Source organism: Schistocerca serialis, chromosome 7 (assembly GCF_023864345.2).
Source record: "Schistocerca serialis cubense isolate TAMUIC-IGC-003099 chromosome 7, iqSchSeri2.2, whole genome shotgun sequence".
Taxonomy (NCBI): domain Eukaryota; kingdom Metazoa; phylum Arthropoda; class Insecta; order Orthoptera; family Acrididae; genus Schistocerca; species Schistocerca serialis.
In genome coordinates, this window is record NC_064644.1 from 467,141,090 (window position 1) to 467,159,746 (window position 18,657).

Genomic DNA, 18,657 nt, shown 5'->3' on the forward strand with positions numbered 1-18,657 from the left:
TTGAGAACTCGTAGTAGGCAGTGATTATTGAGAAGTAGCGGAGGGCAGTGCTGGTCGAGAACTCGTAGTAGGCAGTGCTCACTGAGATGTCGTAGTGAAAGGTTCTTGTCGAGAAGTCGTAGTGGAGAGTGCTTGTTCCATGTTTTATGCAGTTGTTTGATGGGATAAGATGTTGTTCTAATGGAGATATTGTAATGATCAGAGTGCTTTTCGTCAATATATGAAGGTAAAAGAAAAAAAATTTTTCCTTTTCTTTTTATTATCTCAGTGTCTTAAATAATGCGTCATTACAGGTTCAGTCAACAAAGCATCTGGCTTGTGTTCTTGTATTAGAGTGTAATTCTGGTTTTCTTGCGCAATTATAGTATTTCTATTTTTTTAATTACTTCAGTATAAATGGTATTTAAAATTTCTTGTCTTGTTGAAGAAGAACCGTGCCAGATGTGTACGTTGAATCACACTACCACACACAGAACTATTACACTTGTGTTTTGGTTTCATAGGTTTTATAGTTGCTGGGGACTTAATTAATTAATTGCATTAACGAAAATTTTCATTTCATTCTTTGTTGTTGTTCTATGCAGTCAGATTGCATACGAAAACTAGTCAGGGCCAACCGTTTACAAAACAGCGTAATCGGACATACAGCTACGAAAAATAAAAATTATTTTCAAATTTAATAATTAAGCCCCCATGCACGTGGCGACCCTGCCAGGATCGTCCCTTGGAATTCTTCTGATTGTAAAAATAGTAGACAGTAGCATTGTTGTAGTAATTTGTAGTTTAGTAATTGTAGTCTATATTGCATGTGTAGATTTGGTAATTGTCATTCTTCTAATGGTATTTCAGAATTTAATTTTATTGTCTTGTATACGCGTTTGACAATTTAGGGCAATTATTTCAATTGTTCGATTAATCGTGTTTGAGGGAAACTTTTCGTGTAAATGGTATTGTTGGAGATAAAGAGTCATTGTGTGTAATTTTCGTACAGTGACGAGTTTTGTATGTTTTGTAAATGATTACGTGATCGATGAAAAAGGCAAAAATGATGGATAGTGAGAATGACGAAATTGTTAACATGGCGAACTCGCTAACAGAGGAAAACAGTATCATGAATAATGAAGTGTAAAACAATTTAATAAGTCGGGAAGATAGTCCGGAACCATTTCAAACTTTTTCTCAATCAGAAAATTCACAGAATACGAGATTAACGATAGAAGATTCTGGAATAGTATCGAACACTGATGGGTTTACAGCTATGACGAAGGAAACTGGTTTTGCGGGAAATGTTAGGGGCGAAAGGAATTTTGAACTAGTTCATATGGAGCAGTTGATGGATTCAATATTAAATTTGGGATCACGCTTAGACTCACAAATGGGAACAATTAAAACTGAGATGGGAACTTTGAGATCTGAAATCAAAACAGAAATGGGAACAATGGAAACACGGTTAGACTCACAAATAGGAACAATTAGAACTGAGATGGGAACAATGGAAATACGGTTAGACTCATTGGGATCACAGATAGGATCTGAATTAAAAACAGAGATGGGAACTTTGGCAACACAGTTAGACTCACAAATAGGAACAATTAAAACAGAGATGGAAACAATGGAAACATGGTTAGATTCACGAATAGGGACGTGTTTCAAAAACATGAAAGATGAATTAAAGAAAGAAATCAGAGAAAAAGTACAACCGATTTTGAATTCTCACAATAATAGATTAATTGCGATAGAGATTAGACAAAAGGAACAGGATAGAGAACAGGAAGAAAGAGATCGGGTGATAGTACAAAAATTTTCAGAGTTAAATTTACAATGTGCACACGATAAGGAAGAGATATTTGAGAGAATCGAGGAATCCGTACCAAATTACAGAATAAATAACCTAACACAACAATATGAACAGTTAACTACCAAATGTGTTAATACTGAAACCCGAGTCGCGTCACTTACGGAAGACGTAAATAAACAGAAAGAACAAATAGGTGATTTATTGGAAAGAGTTGAGGAGATTTCGGATAAACTGACAAGTCTTAGTTTAAGTGGGGACAGAGATTCAGATGATACAGCACCATTGCCATTTGCAGACACCGAAGAGTATCAGAACATAAATAAACATGTTGAAAATCAGGGAAAATTTAATGAACGCGTTAAAAGGGAAGTTGAGGCATTACGAAAGCAAGTCAAACAAATCGAAGGCGAAATTGTAGGAAAAGACAGTAGAAGAAATTTAGAATCACAGATAGCAGAGGGGTTTGAAGAAAATAATTTGTTTCATTTACAGGATGCAACAAGAGAGCGCCAGGCGCGCGAACTTGACAATAATCGACATTCGGACTGGAACAGACGCGGTAGGTCTTTGTCGCCACGAGGCGAAAACTTTGACTATAAACATTTTTTGACTGTTCGGAAATTTAAGATCTTTCGCTTCTTGTAACATTTTCAGTAACAGTATTTACAATAGATTTTCAGAGAAAAGAGATAGTGATCGGAACGAGCGTTATATGGGTAACTTTGAGAATGACAGACGTAACAGACAGGACAATAGATACCAGCCTTATGACAATAACAGACGTTCTAACAGAAATTACACAGACAATTATAATAACGGTAATTCGTACCGGAATGATCAATCATACGGAAACAGTAATCGGTATCATCAAGACAGAAATTATTCATACAGTAATAGAAATTCTTACCACAGAAATAACCAGGGTAGTAGATACAACAATAATTTCAGAAGTGACAGTCGAAATTACACAAGAAGTAGTCATGCAGACAGACAGGAAAATAGAAATTTTAATAACAGACACAACTAAGAATTTGCATCTAACAGACAGGAGGGACCTAATTGGCATCCTCCACGTGACAGAACTTCAGAGAGACAAGTGCAAATCGTAGAAATTGATCCGCGAAATGACGCGAATAATCAAAGACGTGACGCAAACAATCGACAATGACCTGCAGCTTCGGCTTCTGGCAGCAATATAGACGGTTCAGAAAGTAATAATACTACGAATTTACACTACGTACGCCTGGAAGACATGAGAGACATTTTGCTAGACGAAAAGGAAAATAATGTAGACGCATTTTTACATCCTGTTATTGAGGTATGTGTGGGTAAGAATAAGTTCACTGCAGTTTTAGATTCTGGGAGCCCATTGAATGTCATTAGTGAACCAGTTTTTCGTATATGTGAAAGAACTATTGCCTGTCCTGTGTTACCTGTTTCTAAAACTACAATTCGAGGCGCTATTTCTGGAAAAAGTGTGCAAGTTAAACAACAGACCAACTTAAATTTCATTTGTCAAGGATACGAATTTTCTGCTAATTTTATTATTGTTCCATTATTCAGTACACACGTTATATTAGGTATGGAGTTTCTTAACGCACATAAGGCAATTTTGAACTTTAAAGACGGAAGTGTGAATTTGACTGTTGCCGGAATGCCGGAATGCCGAAATGCCGAAATGTTTGAAATTTTTCGAGTGTTTAACTAGATGTGAATCAGATGCAAAATGTTTAAGGTTTCTTACTTCTGATGTTTTCGTTGAGCATTATGACGACAGTGTGTTTATTCATGACAATGACAATAGATACAGAGACGCGATGGATGATATAATTAATAGCGAAGAATTAATTAATGAAAAGGTTAAGAAAGCTGAAGTGCCAGATGGCATTACAAGAGAGGAGCTGCACCACATTATGACTTCACATGCTACAGTATTTAGTCATCACACAGTAACTATACAAGGCTTACAATAATTATTTAAAGTAAAAGAACACACACCATTTCGCGGGAAAACGTACGCTATTCCTTTGGCTTACAGAGACAAGGTTAAGAGTGAACTTCAATACATGATAGATCAAGGCATTATTGAGCCAGCAGTCAGTCCTTATACCAGCCCATTACATGTCGTTCTTAAAAAGGATGGGTCAATTCGTTTGGTTCTGGATTCCAGACAGATAAATAATATCATCATTCCTGAAACTGACCGCCCACAAAATTTAGATGAACTTCTTCAACATTTCCATGGAATTAAAGTTTTATCCACGATTGATATGCGCGCAAGTTTTTGGCAAATAGAACTTCACCTTAATTGTAGAAAATACACTGCCTTTTTAGCCTTTGGTAACTGTTACCAGTTTCGGAAATTACCGTTTGGACTTACTGTATCTTCAGCAGCATTCTTTCGTAGTTTAAATGAAATTTTTACCTGTTTATCTTCGTGACAATATTACTTCATATGTTGACGATATTCTTATTGCTAAACGTTCTTGGAGTGAGCACAACAAAATTTTGGATTCATTATTACGTATTGTTGGAAGAGTTGGCATTACAGTGAACTTGGAAAAATCTGAATTTGGACGTTCACAGGTGAAATTTCTTGGTCACATCATTTCTACAGAAGGTATTCTTCTTGATCCAGAAAAATTAGACGCTATTCGTAATTATGCTGTTCCCACCACAAAACGTGAGGTTCGTAGTTTCCTTGGTGCCTGTAATTTTCTTAGACGCTTTGTTAAATTGGACGATTTGGCAACACCTCGTTTATGTGAACTATCCGGAAAGAATTCTAATTGGTGTTGCGATGAGGAAGCTCAATCAGAATTTGAACAACTTCGTGATGCTTTAGTTGCTGCTCCACTTCTTTCACATCCGGATTTATCTAAAGATTTTTGTTTGGCGACGGACTCATCATACAAAGGCCTAGGTGCACATTTATTTCAAGAGATAGAAGAAAACGGCGTTGTAGTACAGAAAACTATTGCATTTGGAAGTCGTGTTCTCTCTTAATCAGAAAAGAATTATTCGATTACGGAACTTGAAGGCTTGGCTGTTGTTTGGGCTTTCACAAAATTTCGCACATTTTTGTTTGGCAGACATACTAAGGTGTACACCGATCATTGAGCTCTGGAATTTCTTATGTCGACAAAATTAACTCATGGCAGATTGTCACGATGGGCACTGTACCTACAGGAATTTGATTTTAGTATTGTTTACATACCGGGTTCTTCAAATATTGTTGCTGATGCTTTATCACGTGCACCTATGGGTTTGAAACAAGGTGCTGAAGAGGACTGCAAGGAAAACAATTATTGTTTGATGTATATTCAAGGTGTTGCGTTTGAGAACTTTATTTCGTCTTCACTCCAGGACATCGCTAAGGAGCAAAATAAGAATCCAATCTGGAAGGACATTAAGGAAAAGTGGAGGAGAAAGGAAAGCGTAGCGATTAGACAGCATTATTTAGTTCGCAATGACATTCTTTTTAAACGAAAATCGGCCGACAACTCTGTTTGGTTAGTTTGTATTCCTGATGAATGGGTTAATAAGCTGATTTGGTATACGCATTTCAGTTATGCACACTTTGGTCCCAGAAAATGCTTTCATAAATTACGGGAAATTTGCTACTTCAGTAATACGGAAAAACGTATTCGATCTGTTCTGGCCAAATGCAAATTATATCAAAATGCTAAGCCACCTCCTATTTCTCACAGAGCACTGTTGTTTCCTATCATTCCAGCGAAATTAAAGGACATGGCTGCAGTCGATTTGTTCGGTCCAGTGGTTCGTTCTACTAATGGTTTTGCGTACATTTTCGTAGCAGTGGAGTTGACATCACAATATGTGTGTTTTACACCTTTACGCAAAGCAAGAGCTCGTTCAGTATCTAACGCTTTCATCAAACATTTTCTTAAGGAAGTGGGTCATGTTGATAAGATTATATCAGATAATGTATCACAGTTTCGCTCTAAAATTTGGCTTCGTACTCTACGGCGTCGTAAGATTAAACCAATTTTCATTTCACTTTTTCACCCTCAGTCTAACGCTTCAGGGAGAGAGATGAAGAAAATCAATAAATTGTGTCAACTTTATTGTCATCAGAATCACAGAACGTGGGATCAGTATCTTCATATTTTTCAAAACATTCTGAATGAACTTCCTAATGACCCAATTCTTTACCGCCTATACTGATATTAAAAAACAAAGCACCGACAAATCGCATTTCTGAAATCGTTCCTTTTCCGCCTTCACGGAAACTGCGGCATTCTGAAGTTGTGAACATGGCTCTGCATAATATTGCATCTGTGGCTGCTAAAAGAGAGAAATCAGCTAAGCGTCCTGGTCGTTTAAAAACCTTTTCAGTTGGCCAAAAGATGTTAATTAAGTCTCATCGTTTGTCTCACAAAGGAAAAGGCTTGTGTCGCAAATTTTTTCTGCTTTATAATGGTCCATATAGAATTCGCAAAATTATTCATGATAACACTGTTGAAGTAGAAACTCTTAAATCACGATGCTCTAAGGGAATACATCATATATCAAACGTTAAAATTTTTGTGGAATGACATACTTGTGAGAAACTAACAGCTACATGTAAACACGCAGAGAGTACAAAGATACCGCGCTGTGTTTTGGCGGCGGCATATACTCAAAGCAACAGTCACGTCTGCGCGCCACACAAGGCAGTCGTTGACCGCAAACAATTGCTTCCTACGTCACGCTCCTACAGCTGATCGAGCGCTCAGTGCGAATGCACTGACAGCCGTAAACAAATACACAGTCTAATTTCTCCGACTAAATTCAGTATAAAGCTATAGTGACTTGATGAATTATGTTATTAACGTTCAGTATTTTTCAGGATACGGTTGTATAAAATATTTAAGAACTTCAGGTAAATTCTGTGTGTCTCCGACGTTAAGAGGACTTGCTATCGAGAAAATTTCAGAAAGAATGTAATTTCCAAGAAGAAATTAATAAACTAAAAAGGTAACTATTAATTGAGTTTATTTTTTCAGGTAACATATTTCCACTTAGGTACGTACTTTAGGCGTAATTTGCTGCTCGCAATTACGTGATTCATACTTTGTGCTAATTTCATGTTCTATGAATTTACTTGTGAAGCGACATGCTTGTGTACATTTGCTGATTTTTGTCAATGTTTTATTAATGAACAGGGTTGTAACTTGTGTATATTAAGCATCACTAGGCTGCAATGCTTTTTCACTGATGTCATATTTTTTTATTATGTGCCAGCTGTGCTTATTTATTTAAATTATAATTGTCACCTGATTAGTTGTGCTGATATGTATGTAAGTTATACTTTGTGATTTATCTGCTTGCGCCTTCATGTTTACTTATTAAGATGACATATGAACATTTATTTGCTTATGCTGATATGATGCTAATGACCTGTTTATTACGTAAGATATATGTTTGCTGCTATGCGTATGGATTGCATATTTATAAATTTCTGTTTGTTGTCATAACTACTCTTTAATTTGGTATATAGAAATGCTGATATACTGTGTACAAACATAGAGTTTAGGTCACACTATTGTATTAATTATAGATTGTTCGCTTGGCAGAGCCTCGTTGTAAGAATTGTGCTGCATGCACTTGTTGACATTCTGTTCTCTACTGGTATATTTACTCGCTATTGCATGTTTTGCTTACGCTCAGTGCCTTATGTTTTTAAGATAGGAAAATGAACTGCTATAATTCGACATAAACGACATTAGTACAAGAAACTTCATAGAAGCCACATGAGCTGGAGGTTTTGTGGAAGCTGTATAAATTTATGCTAATAGGAAGGAAGCTAACGTCATGACATACCAAAAGTAGGTTCAGACCATTGACAGTTATTACACTGCATTTTTCGTGAGCAATTGAAATAGGAAGTGACACTTGACACAAGGAATACTCCACATGTTTGCTTCTGTTTGCCATAATTCTTGAAGTGGTGTACACACTGTGAAATATTATGATCATTCACACTCTATAATCGTACTTAATTACTGAGAGTTATTCGAACTAAGTCTGTTAGATATCATGTATGCATTTCTTTTATTTAATGATGGACAAGGTAACCAAAATCCATCTTATAATTTATAATGAGTAGAAGATTTGGGTCAGATGGATTACACAGAGGTTGTGTGTTGACAGTATGTCTTCGGATTGTATGGGATGATGAGGTTTGCATTAGGATTTTATCTGTACTTGTTCGAGGAGACTGACTAGAGGAATGAGTTCTTATGGGAGTGAAATGATATTGGCGATAAGGTTTATATGTGTTGACGTATTGAAGAGGTATTATTGAGGTATTGAGATTATATGAAGTTGATGATTATTGGAGTTTTTGTGGACAAGAGGTAAGATAAATGATATTGATGATAAGATTTATATATATCGACGTAAGAGGTATTATTGAAGTATTGAGATTATGTGATGCTGATGATTATTGGAGTTTTGGTGGATAAGAGGTAAAGTAAGTGAGGTGCATATTTTATTTTGTTGGTCTATATGGAACAAGCAGGAAGAAGGTAGCAGACTAGAACACTCAAGAAGAAGGAAGATTGTCTACACACACTTTGTTAAATCAATAAGCAGTACATATTTTTTTTCTTGGAGAGAGGAAGTAATTGCATATCTTGGCTTACTGACAGTTGTTCAGCAACCGTACATTTTGATCTGGCTTGGCAAACATTGGTCTTGACATGATGACTATGACGTTGACTTAACTATTATTGACTGTTATACATTCCTGCCACTACTACTTGATACACATGATGAACATCAAATTTTGACAGAATTGCATTTACACAGTTAACACTATTCAATTACACAGTAGTACTTAATGTGGATGAAAGATGAGTGAGTGTGTCTTGTGTGTTTTGCTTTCCTAATCCTACCCACCTATCTCCTAAATATTATTTTATTTGTTTGTAGTGGCTTGCACTGACACCCATAAATATTATAGGTTTACTGATATTTGAGTATTTGTAATAGTTAATATGACAATTATCTGATATCATTTGTGTGTTTATTAGAATTTGTATGTTTAGTGTAAGAACATTGAGAATAATTTTGTAAAAGCATTTGTATGTGCATTCAAACTATTGTTCATGCCTGAACTGTCTGATTAGTGACAGTGAATATTATGGACTGTTACCTGCACTTTTTCAACATAATGGGTGCCACTTAGAAATGTTTAATTTCTGCTGATGAACTGTGTGATTAGTGATGGTGAATATTATGAACTGTTACCTGCACTTGTTCAACACTGATGTGTAACACTTAGAAATGTTTAATTTCTGCTGATGAACTGTGTGATTAGTGATGGTGAATATTATGGACTGTTACCTGCACTTTTTCAACATAATGGATGCCACTTAGAAATGTTTAATTTCTGCTGATGAACTGTGTGATTAGTGATGGTGAATATTATGGACTGTTACCTGCACTTTTTCAACATAATGGGTGCCACTTAGAAGTGATTAATTTCTGCTGATGAACTGTGTGATTAGGATAGTGAATATTATGGACTGTTACTTGTACTTTTTCTACATGATTGGTGCCACTAGGACATGTTTAATTTCTGCTTATAAACTCTGATGAACAGTGTGATTAGTGATAGTTAATATTATGGACTGTTACCTGCACTTTTTCAACATAATGGGTGCCACTTAGAAATGATTAATTTCTGCTGATGAACTGTGTGATTAGGATATTGAATATTATGGACTGTTACTTGTACTTTTTCTACATGATTGGTGCCACTAGGACATGTTTAATTTCTGCTTATAAACTCTGATGAACAATGTGATCAGTGATAGTGAATATAATGGACTGCTCTCTGGACTTGCTCATCATTGCTGGGTGCCACTGATGGACTGCTTCTACTGGATTAATGTCACTTGTTGCTGTCTGTACCTGCTAAACATTACTGGGTGCCACTGATTGACTGCTTGTACTGAAATAATGTCACTTGTTGGTTTCTGCACCTGTTCAACATTGCTGGGTGCCACAGATGGAACTGCTTCTACTGAAATAATGTCACTTGTTGCTGTCTGTACCTGCTCAACATTGCTGGGTGCCACTGATGAACTGCTTCTACTGAAATAATGTGACTTGTTGCTGTCTGCACCTGCTCAACATGCTGGGTGTCACTAATGGAACTGCTTCTGCTGAGAAATGTGACTTGTTGCTGTGTGTACCTGCTCAACATTGCTGGGTGCCACAGATGGAACTGCTTCTACTGAAATGAAGTCACTTGTTGCTGTCTGCACCTGTTCAACATTACTGGGTGCCACTAATGGAACTGCTTCTACTGAAATGATGTTACTTCTTGCTGTCTGCACCTGTTCAACATTACTGGGTGCCACAGATGGAACTGCTTTTACTGAAATGAAGTCACTTGTTGGTGTCTGCACCTGTTCAACATTGCTGGGTGCCACTGATGGACTGCTTCTACTGACATAATGTCACTTGTTGGTGTCTGCACCTGTTCAACAATGCTGGGTGCCACTGATGGACTGCTTCTGCTGAATGATGTCACTTGTTGGTGTCTGCACCTGTTCAACAATGCTGGGTGCCACTGATGGAACTGCTTCTACTGAAATGAAGTCACTTGTTGCTGTCTGCACCTGTTCAACATTACTGGGTGCCACTAATGGAACTGCTTCTACTGAAATGATGTTACTTCTTGCTGTCTGCACCTGTTCAACATTACTGGGTGCCACAGATGGAACTGCGCTTACTGAAATGAAGTCACTTGTTGGTGTCTGCACATGTTCAACATTGCTGGGTGCCACTGATGGACTGCTTCTACTGACATAATGTCACTTGTTGGTGTCTGCACCTGTTCAACAATGCTGGGTGCCACTGATGGACTGCTTCTGCTGAATGATGTCACTTGTTGGTGTCTGCACCTGTTGACCATTGCTGGGTACTACTGCTGGAACTATCAATTACTTGTTTTTTTTAAATCATGGATAGCATGTTATGTGAACATTTGTATAAACTGATTTTTTGTGTATTGTGTAAACTATTATGTAAAGCCACATGTATGAAAGAATTTGTATTGCTCACTGTATTTTATACATTAGGTTATTGAAAGGTCAGTGCAAAGCTAAAATTTTATCTAATTGTGTGATATTTACGTATTAATATTATCTTTTATTTTTGTCTGTATTTTTGTGGACGAATTTGGTGGTATTTTCACCACCAATGCTGGCAAAAATACCATCAAATTCTGGCCCGTGGAGGAAGGGCATATGAAAGGTGGCTACACTGAGCCACAGCGCCAGACAGTTTTGTTTAGCCGCCTCCACTGACAGTGCTTGTTGAGAACTCGTAGTAGGCAGCGATTATTGAGAAGTAGCGGAGGGCAGTGCTGGTCGAGAACTCGTAGTAGGCAGTGCTCGCTGAGATGTCGTAGTGAAAGGTTCTTGTCGAGAAGTCGTAGTGGAGAGTGCTTCTTCCATGTTTTATGCAGTTGTTTGATAGGATAAGATGTTGTTCTAATGGAGATATTGTAATGATCAGAGTGCTTTTCGTCAATATATGAAGGTAAAAGAAAAAAAATTTTTCCTTTTCTTTTTATTATCTCAATGTCTTAAATAATGCGTCATTACAGGTTCAGTCAACAAAGCATCTGGCTTGTGTTCTTGTATTAGAGTGTAATTCTGGTTTTCTCGCGCAATTATAGTATTTCTATTTTTTTAATTACTTCAGTATAAATGGTATTTAAAATGTCTTGTCTTGTTGAAGAAGAACCGTGCCGGATGTGTACGTTGAATCACACTCCCACACACAGAACAATTACACTTGTGTTTTGGTTTCGTAGGTTTTATAGTTGCTGGGGACTTAATTAATTAATTGCGTTAACGAAAATTTTCATTTCATTCTTTGTTGTTGTTCTATGCAGTCAGATTGCGTACGAAAACTAGTCAGGGCCAACCGCTTACGAAACAGCGTAATCGGAAATACAGCTACGAAAAATAAACATTATTTTCAAATTTAATAATTAAGCCCCCATGCAACGGTTTACACGCTGTTTCGTCACGGGTTGATTCAAATGGCTCTGAGCACTATGGGACTCAACTTCTGAGGTCATTAGTCCCCTAGTACTTAGAACTAGTTAAACCTAACTAACCTAATTACATCACACACATCCATGCCCGAGGCAGGATTCGAACCCGCGACCGTAGCGGTCTCGCGGTTCCAAACTGCAGCGTCCAGAACCGCACGGCCACTTCGGCCGGCTTTCGTCACGGGATTCCGTGCGAGGTGCCATTGGCGATCTAAACGGTTATTTTCCGTAATGACCTCCAGTATGTCAGGAGGAATCTCTCTGGAAAAATCCCTGTTCGGTAATGGCCGCTTCGAAAGCTTGCCGAGTAAGCTGGTTAATTACTGCCTCTTCCGTTCTGACTGCATCTGCGTTAGGTGTTGCAGTGAGTGTCGGATAGCTGCACTTTAAAGTGTTCCCAGTCGACATCTCTCAGCTGGTGGTGGTCCTTTTTTGTTGTGTTTCCGTCGAGGTCGAAATCAACTACTACTGGTAGATGATCCTACTATAGTGCAGTCCTGACAGATGGAGAAATCGGGTGCCCTGCGCTCTGTAGGATCACGATGTCGAGGACATCTGGGCAGCCACGTCTGGGACACCGTGTCGGGTCATAGGGCCCAACTACTATTGCATCTTGTCATTCAGCGGCACGTAGCAGGTGGCGTCCGTTAGTGTTTGTGACTCGCGAACACCCCTGATAAATAATCTTCCACGTATTGTTAATAGCTTATCATTATCTGCTTGTAATAGTGATCTACGCTGTTGTCTGTAGACTGATATGAAGGTGACCTGACCCGTGGACATGCTGCCGGCCACACCGATTGCTTCCAACAGTTACAATTAGGGAAGCTGAATTACAAGATGTCGCAGCGTCGGTCTGACGTAGATGGCCGTGCAGCCCGCCGACCTTTCGCAATAGTTACGGTAGCAATAGAAACTGGCTGTGCTTACACTTGCGCCATTTTTGAGGAATGTCACTGTTACGAGACAGATGTCTATGGACTCGTCTCGCAGCAACTGATGAAATTCGCCGTCCTGAGTGTGAACGCCATTGGAATTTCACAATCAAACGGTTAAACCTCGTGTGGGTATGTTTGCCACATAAATTTTGAGGTTATCCTGCTGTTACGATCTTTAGGGCCAGCCTCATTGCAGCGATAACTGTGTGCTGGAGATCCAGTATGTGCTGCTGCACTGAAAGAATCAGTGTTTTGAGCTCATCTGTGTTAGAACTTGTGTCTGTATTGATCTGACTTCCCGGAGCTGAGGTTTCAGCGCCTTTTGTCTCATTTTTCTTTGATTCCGGAATGACACGCCAGAACAGATAAAAGTACCTCACTGGACATTCAGCGATGACTACAAGAGGCCACACTTTGGTGGTAACGTGGTCGCTTGCCGAAATATTGTGCCCATTGGATACTGAGTTTCGGCCGTCATCCCGTGAACTACTTCGTCGTGAAGTACGCCGATATAAATTGAACAGCCTTTCTCACAGTCAGATGTCCTTAAGTGTTCTGCTCACTTCCACATAAGTGACGAATAGGACAATGAACCAAAAAATGGATTTTTAACTGACAAGAAAAGCAGATACCAAACGGCGACGAGGTTTATCGATCTGGTAATACATGTCATTGCAGTGTACAGTCAATCATTTTACTCTGGAAGGTAAGGTAAAATTTTTATCTAGAAATGATGAGGATAAGCTACAAACAGGATATTCAGAAATTGAAAAAGTGACCGTAACAGTAAAGTAAATCTCAAAAAAATTTTGGAACAATTGCGTCATTCATCGGTCTCATCAGATTAGGGAAGGACGGGGAAGGAAGTCGGCCGTGCCCTTTCAGAGGAACCATCCCGGCAGTTGCCTGGAGCGATTTACAGAAATCACACAAAACCTAAATCAAGATGGCCGGACGCGGGATTGAACCGTCGTCCTCCCGAATGCGAGTTAGGTGTACTAACCAGAATTACTTCATTCCGTATCTTATTTCTAGTTACGTCTACTGATTATTATTTCCTTGTCCGACTTGAGCATTACAGCCTTTTGGAGGTTTTCATCAACAAATGTTAGTTTGCGAGATGGTCAAATGTGTTATTTCGCATTATTTGACACACTGTTTACTAAACTGAATCAAAGTCTTGGTATGCACTGTCAACGACAGACACAAAGAGACGAAAAACTTATGGACAATCAGAATAGACAGAATAAGAAACTGGAAGACAGAAATAATCAACTGGGAGACGAAAACGAAGGTTAGCTTGGACAGATATATGAGTGGTTATAAAAACGATGAATGCACGTTTGAAGAGTTTACATAAGAAGTCACGGTAAATTCTAAAATTTCAACAAAGAAAACAGCAAGAGTAGGAGATGGATGAGCGTATAACTGGAGTCGAGAAGAGAGAGCGAAACATTTCAATGAACTAAAAATGAAACAACACCATACTGTCAAAGGAAAGGTGAAAAACTGAGAAGAGGCTCTGTATAACCAATATCCGATCTTGGGGAACAAGTAAAATTATAAATAATAGTAGACAAGTCGCCAGAGGTAACGAACAGTCATGAACCCATATACGAGTCAGTCAGATGAACTTCAAATACTGCAGGCTGTTCTGATCCTAATGTGCTATTAGTTCCGACCATATGTTAGGTGGCATTCTGTTGCTTTTCTAAGGCGATTCGAAGACATATGACTAACGCATTGACTTGAGTGAATAACGGTTCGTGATCAGTCGATCTGAGGCTAGTAGAAGTTCCAGCGAACTGAAATTCATGACTGCTGTGTCTTCTTCCCATCGGCACGCTGCCAAATTGAAGTTGAGGTAACCTCTTTTTCACCATCCTTGCGACGTGGGCCGTGAAACTAAGATCGCTTTTTGCCTGCGATACACATATCGTCGAAAGTATCCTGACGCTTGTTAGCGGACAGTAATATGGGACGTGACACTCCTTCACGTTAACGGCAGCTTGAACTCTACTAGGTGCCCGAATGTTTGTGGTGGAATGACAGTCCATTCCTAATCAAGAGCCAAAATCGCTGAATGTAGTGATATTGGACGCTGTAATCTGGAGCGAAGTCGACGTTCTAACTCATCCCAACGGTGTTGGATTGGGTTCAGCCCGGATTGGGCCCACCAATCCACTTCAAAAATATTGTTGTTCACAAACCACAGAGAAGATTACAGATTGTATGGCATGCTGGCATAATCATCGTCTCTGAATTGTTCCTCTACTGTACGCAGCATATATAATGCCGTATAATGTGTCCATATCTTTCTTCATTAGCGTTTCCCTAAGCTCAGTATGGGGACGACTCCCCAACCACGAAAAACATCCACATACCGCAACGGCACCTTCTCCGTACTTCATTGATGATACTAAACATAACGGCAGTTAACATTCATTCTCCACAAACTTACCAAATTCACTCCGTTTGCTAAAACTATTATCACTTAACACGTTCGTTAATTTGTAATAGTTGTTTCCTAAAAGCCATTGTTGTTTTTATAACTATATTAATTCTTCTCTCTTTTAACTTACAGTAAAGGTTCACATATTTATTATTAAAATATCGGAAAATATTTAAAATTCATTTCCACAGGTAGAGGATTCAAGCAATGGAAATTAGACACTTTTGTTAGTTTTACAATGTAGTTTAGAATACATAAATAAGAAAAAAAATTTACGACATACAGTGTAATGTGAAGTTACTTACTTATTACATTTGTTTTTTATCCCATATAGTGTAACCCAGTATACATTCTGTAATTTATTACATTAACCTGTGTCTTCATTCTTAACTGTCGGAGCTCCTGAAGTGTCCTAGGGGTTTGAAGACGTGCACTGATACGTCGACCGAGAGCATCCCAGACGTGCTCGATGGGGTTTAGGTCTGGCGAACAGGCAGGCCACTCCATTCACCTGATATCTTCTGTTTCAAGTCACTCCTCTACGAAGGCAGCTCGATGGGGCCGTGCGTTATCATCCATCAGGAGGAAGGTGGGACCCACTGCACCAATGAAAATGCGGACATACAGGTGAAAAATGACGTCCCGAGACACCTGACCTGTTACAGTTCCTCTGTCAAAGACATGCAGGGGTGTACGTGCGCCAATCATAATCCCACCCCACACCATCAAACCACGACCTCCATACAGGTCCCTTTCAAAGACATTAAGGGGTTGGTTTCTGGTTCCCTGTTCACGCCAAATGAAAACCCGGCGAGATTAACCGTTCAGACTATACTTGGGCTCGTCAGTGAATATAGCCTGGGACCACAGTTCGAATGACCAAGTACTGTGTTCTTGACACCAGGCTTTACGGGCCCTCCTGTGACCAGGGGTCAGTGGAATACACCTTGTAGATCTCCGGGCGAATAAACCATGTGTGTTCGGTCGAATGTAGACTGTGTTTCTGGGGACAACTGTTCCAGTGGCTGCAGTAAGGTCCCGAGCAAGGCTACCTGCAGTACTCCGTGGCCGTCTGCAGGCACTGATGGTAAGATTTCGGTCTTCTTGTGGTGTTGTACATCGTGGACGTCCCGTACTGTAGCGTCTGAACACGTTTCCTGTCTGCTGGAATCTTTGCCATAGTCTTGAGATCACTTGAAAGTCCCTTTGAGTTGGCTGCTGGATCCTAAAATCAACTTGACTCGATATATAGGCGATCCGACTGGTCGCCATCTTCAGGAAATACTGCTTATGCTGATGAGTCACGCTGATGACTAACGCCAGGCTGCAAATCGACGTCCTATATAGGCCACCGTTCAGTACACGGCGCATGCGCCGCCCATTACGGTTGCTGCCCTCCAAGACAGGGAGGTGGCGCCGCCCTTAGTGGAACACTGCTAGAAACGATATATCGCACTCGGGGCCGCACCGAAGAACGTTCAATTTTGATGAGAGATAATACAGAATTCCACATCTTGCTTAGAGGAAACCCATAGTCTCTCTTGATTAAATTATCAGCCAACCTAATTTCAATCGCCTATTTATTGACACTGTTCCAAAAACCGGAAATGTTGGCTACCACCAGAGTTTCATCAAATTTCATACTGTGTCCCTCATTTAGGCAGAGTTCTGCTACTGCCGATTTTTCCAGCTGTTGTAGCTTCGTATGACGGCGATGTTCCACACACCTGTCATGCACAGTGGGAATCGAACGGCCAAAGTAAGCTTTCCCACACTGACACGGGATTTTGTACACCCCGAGTTTCCTAAGCCCCAAATCATCTTTTACAGAGCCGAGCAGTGCCCTAATCTTAGAAGGTGTCGGAACACACTGTTAATGTTAAAATTCCTTAAAATTCGTCCAATAACCCTCCAGCATAAGGAAGAAAGGCCACCGATCTATGTTCCTCTTCATACATCTCCGGGGATGCTCTAAACTCCATAGCCCGACGAATCTGCTTCTCGGAGTATCCATTTTACTTAAAAACAGCCATCAAATGCCCAAGTTCTTGGGTTAAGCTGTCCTCGTCGGAAATCGCATATGCTCTCCGTACCAATGTCCTAAGGAAGCCACTGCGTTGGTGTAGTGGATGACAACTCTTAGGATGCAGATACCAATCGGTGTGCGTCGGCTTTCGGTGAATACTGGGTCCCAAAGTACCAACTGGTTTTGTAAAACCATAACGTCTAAAAATGGAAGCATCCTATCATTTTCAACCTCCATAGTAAATTTGACACGGGGATGAAGACAGTAGAAGTGGTCCAAAAATCTATTAAGAGCATTACGTCCATGCGGCTAGACGAAGAAGATATCATCCACATACCTCCAGAAGCACGTTGGTTACAAAGCTGAAGTCCTCAGTGCCATATCCTCGAAGGCCTCCATAAATAAATTGGTGACTATGGGTGATAAATGTCTACCCATAGCCACTCCGTCATTCTGTTCAAATATGTTTAATTTAAATAAAAAAGACGTGGACGTCAGGACATGTCGACAAAGCTTCACCAGCTCTTCATCCAGTTTTTCACTGATCAAACTAAGGGACTATTCCAGAGGGACTCGTGAAAAAAGGGATACCACATTGGAATTCACAAACAGATCTGAAGGACTCAACTTCAAAGAAAGCAATCGGCGAATAAAATCAACCGAACTGGAGATATGGTGTTTGATGTGTTGGTAAATGTGCCAACACCTTGTAGATAGAGGCGGCCTAAATGCACGCTATCTAACGCAGACGGGCGTGAATTCTGGAACAGGATAAGGAGTGAATGCTAATAAGAAAAGTATGCAGCTCCTCGAATACTTAACTTTATATCGTCCTTGTGGTACATCGCTCTTGATAATACAGATAAGACTGTCTTCAGATACGGTTAATGGCGCCTTGCTAGGTCGTAGCCATGGACTTAGCTGAAGGCTATTCTAACTGTCTCTCGGCAAATGAGAGAAAGCCTTCGTCAGTGTAGTCCCTAGCAATGTAGTCGTTCAACTGGGGCGAGTGCTAGTCCGTATCTCGAGACCTGCCTTGTGGTGGCGCTCGGTCTGCGATCACACAGTGGCGACACGCGGGTCCGACATGTTCTAAATGGACCGCGGCCGATTTAAGTTACCACTTAGCAAGTGTGGTGTCTGGCGGTGACACGACAGTGTTCACATTTGCCAACAGTTGAGTCCTTCAGATCTGTTAGTGAGTTCCAATGTGGTGCCCTTTTTAACGAGTTCCTCTGTAAGAGTCCCTTAGTTTGATCAGTGAAAAACTGGATAAAGAGCTGGTGAAGCTTTGTCGTCATGTGACGATGTCCACGTATTTTTTTTTAACGGTAACATTTTTGAACAGAATGACAGAGT